We start from the raw sequence: 4,254 nt of genomic DNA on the forward strand, positions 1-4,254 counted from the left end.
CAACCCTCCCCTCCCCTCCCCAGATATGAGAGGTATGGTATTTGCTGGACCTCTGGATTTTGGAAGCAGAAATGCTATACTTGAGAATATTGTCTCAACCTATTTATTAACTTAAAAAGCTACCAGATGTCGAGTGGAAGCCCATCCAAACTGCTTCATAAGCATCCCTCCTGCTCCATATTACCCAGAGATCCCAGCAGAGCTGGGACTGTCAGGGTGGATGGGGTGCTGTGTGGTTTCTGGCAGGTCCCATAGGAGAATTGTAGCAGAGATCCTGGGATCCTGGGGCAAGGCCATGAGGTGGGAAACTGCTCACCTCCAGGGGAGTGAGTTTGAAAAGCAGTTCCTGGCTTGCCACTAGGCCCAGTTAGAGACTGAATACCTGACCCTGGGACCTTGAAGGGACCTGAGCTGCCTATCGTGAGTTGGTTATTGTCAGACCTAGCAGGTCATGTGATTGGGTGAGTGCAGCAACAGTCTGTGTGTGATGGGAGCATACAGTCAGGATCAGGCCTAAGCAGCTCACTGGGCATGAGCAGGAAACAGTCCAACTATGCCAGATTCCCCTGTCACCATCCCTGGTTCACTGGTACCTCTCATCCCTCAGTGGGGAGGGGATTCCTGCAACCAGCTGGTGGGAGAAGAAAACCTGGTCTGGTTTGTGGGTGAGTCATTTTGATATATTGACAAAAGTAAAAAAGACACTGCTGCCACATTGCAGCCCTACCCAGAGATGACCCCACGGGACTGCAGGGCAGGAACTGAGACCCACAGTGCCTTTGGTGGTTCAATTTGCATGAATAAGGATGCATGTGAACTGGGCAATAGGGAGATGCTTGGCTAGTTAGACAAAGGCGCAACAGGAGTCAGATGGGATGGATGATCAGAGAAGGGATTGGACCTGTGGGAATGGGTCAGAATAGAGCAGGTCGTTGGGAATCATGTCAGCACCCATCAGAGGACATCTTCCAGAGGAGGCACTCAACAACCACGCGGTGACTTCCAGTTGTGGGTGGGTCATGGCAGATCACTATTCATGCTGCCGCAGTTCAAAAAGCCAGATACGTTTCAATCATGTCTTTAAAGGGAGGGCTTTGGAAGCAAAGAGGATTTGCATGGCCAAAAATTCCAGAGAAGGGAGAGACTCTGAAGTGAGCAATCTATCACCAGCTATTTCCTTCCCTGGGAAGGACTGCAGATTCTGGACCTGGGAGAGGGATCAGGCTTGGTGAACATGGAGGGACTTCACTGGGGGGAAAGAAACCAGCAAAATTTCTGGCAAGGCTGTTCATTTGAGAACTTCAGGATCTGGAAGCTCATAGCTGGATTTACATTTGCCAAATTCTAAGACAAGCTGAGAGGCCATGGAGCGTTGATTAAGTTAGACTGGAATGTCCTGTAGTGTCTAGAGGCCAGATCAGGCTTTCTGTTTCTTTTTGTGTGGCAGGTGAGCGTATGCCCCGCTTATTCTTCCCGAAGTTATGGATCAGGTGACAGATACGGTGGGGGGAATGCTAGTGAGCTCCCCAAGACACGGGACAGCGTGGCTTCTCAGACTAGTCCTCCTCTTCCCCACAGCTTTTCAGGCTGCCCAGCTGTCACCTCAGTGTGCTCCTTGGAAGAATCCCATGTGTAGTCAGGGTATTACCTACCTCATTTTACAGAAAAGGAGCTTGGTCTTAAATAACTTGCTGGAACTCAGGACCCTCAGTCTTCTTTCCATTGCCACACTGTCAAGTCTTAAGGACAACAAAACAAGGAAGGCGAGCCCGTGAGAGCCAAGACCTTGCTGAGTGGGGTGTTGCTATCCCCAGGGCCTGGTATACAGGGACAAAGCCAACACTCGGATGACTGACAGTACTAGGTCAAGGAAGTTGGAAAGGAACAGATGACTTCCCCAGTGAGGGTCACTGAGGCCAAGGTTATAGGGCATTTGTCCTTGGGTTTGACTGAAGGCCTAGTCCTTGCAAGAGATATGCTTAGAGATAATGTACCCTGGATACTCTTACCTTTGAACGGGAAGTGGGAAGTTCTCTCCCTCCACAGGCCAGGCCACATTTCTGTTGACATGAAGCCAGTGGAGCTAAAAGGAAACATCTGTGTAGGGTGATGGTCGGGGTGGGGATGGCTTCATATCAGGCCAGAAGTTTTCATGTTGTTTGGGCTGATAATGGGTGGAGTGCCCAGAGCTTGTTTTGTATAACTCAGACTTCCAACAGCTTTGGAAGGGGAAAAAACTACTTGAAAACTGAAATGTGCCTTTTGAGCTCTCTTCCTGCAATTTTTCTGCCTCTGGGTCTTGTTATCAAGATCATTCTTTGTACAAGGAAGTTGGTATGAAAAGACTGGGCCTTGAGGGTGGTATGTTAGTGAACAGACGTTTCCTTGAGGGCAGGTCACTCCTGTGGCTGAAACCACTCCTACTCATTGCTCCATGGGATAGCTGAAGTCTGTCGGACAGGGTCAGCAGAAGGAGATCTTTAGTGCAAGGAAGACAAGGTTGATACTGTCCTCTATCTGGGCTACCAGTAAATCAGTGTGGTTGGCCATAATGGTGGTGTCCCAGAGGCTGGCTTGTCCCACCATAGGACGTGCTTGATGACAAGCCACGCATATAATGACAGAACCAGTTGCTTTTTAGGTAACGATCTGCCTGGCCCTGCAAGAGTTTAAGCAACAGGGTCAGGGGAAAAGGGCCTCCCACTTGGAGAGGTGGTTTGGCTACAGGACCTCTCCAAACTGCTTCTTAACTCAGAGGTCGAGACACAGGGGGTTCACTTGCACCTTTTGAGGCCTCCTACAGCAAATAAAAAGTGACAAAATAGGGTGGCACCTGTGGCTCAAAGGAGTAGGATGCCGGCCCCATATGCCAGAGGTGGCGGGTTCAAACCCAGCCCTGGCCAAAAAGTGCAAAAAAAAAAAAAGACAAAATACCAAAACAGGATTACTAAAACTAGTGACGTGTTTTAAATGTTTACTTTTAATGAAAGAGCACTTCTTTTTAAAATTGAGACAGAGTCTCACTTTGTCACCCTCGGTAGAGTGCCATGGTGTCATAGCTCATAGCAACCTCAAACTCTTGGGCTCAAGCAATTCTCTTGCTGCAGTCTCCCTAATAGCTGGGACTACAGGCGCCCACCACAATGCCTGGCTTCTTTTATTTCTTTTGTTAAGCAGGCCCGGGGCAGGTTGAAACCCACCAGCCCTGGAGCATGTGGCCAGCACCGTAACTACGGAGCTACAAGTGCCCGGCCAAAAGAGCACTTTGAATGCATATAAATATGGCATAGGGCAACATATTATTGACATGACAGAACTTTTCTTAAAACATCATTCTGAGGGCACTACAGCTGCTGGTAATAGGCACAAGTTTGAAATTGTGATAGGAATTTGTCTTTTGTCAGAACTGGTCATGTCTCCCCACACTGTAGATCTTTCCCACGAGACAAGCCGAGCCTAAATCTGAAGAAGGTCCAGGCCACTTCTCTGATTCTATATAAGTCATTTCCGCAGTACAGGTGGATGCCCAGGTATGTGTGGAAGAGCCCTACACACACACACACACACACACACGCCATGCACACACAAACACCTCTCGAAAACTGTGGGTGAAAAGACCAAAGACATTGCTCTCTAGAGGTGTGGAGTTCACCTGCCAGGTTAAGTAGGAAGGAGACACACTTCCTGCAGCAAAGGTGCGGTGCTCCGGGGCTGATGGTGATGGTGGTGCTTACTAGCTTTCTACCACCCCTGGGCTTCCAGGCCTCTCCCCACTGCAGCCGAAGTGCTTGCTGTGTGCGCTCTGATCCAGCCTTCCCTTGCCCGTCTCTCCATTGGCCTCCCACGCCTCTGGGCTAGGGGCCAAAGACTTTCCTATGCCTCAGTGACCCCATTAAACCACATCCCCAGAGTTATGTTTTTCCCACCCCCAATTCCCATCATCTCCAAGCCTTTGCTCGTATGTTCCCTGCCTGAAACCCTGCCCACATTCACTCAGTCTCCCCTCCTGTGGCCAAGCCCTCTGTGTCCGTCAGTGGGGGGCCATAGTCCTTTCCCGCCCTGCCCTGGCTGCATTAGGTGCCCTGTGAGACCACACTGCCGTTCTGAGGGTCTTACCGTCAGGCCTACCGCAGAGGCCTCTGCCTGCCTTATATTTAGAAAGCATACTCCTTCCATTTCCCTACCACTGAATGGCCATAATAAAGTTGGGTCAAGGTAAGAAAACTGGGAAAGCAAAGGAGTTAAAAAAAAAAA

The sequence above is a fragment of the Otolemur garnettii genome, unplaced genomic scaffold (genome assembly GCF_000181295.1).
Source record: "Otolemur garnettii isolate 467f Iridium unplaced genomic scaffold, OtoGar3 scaffold00082, whole genome shotgun sequence".
NCBI lineage: Eukaryota > Metazoa > Chordata > Mammalia > Primates > Galagidae > Otolemur > Otolemur garnettii.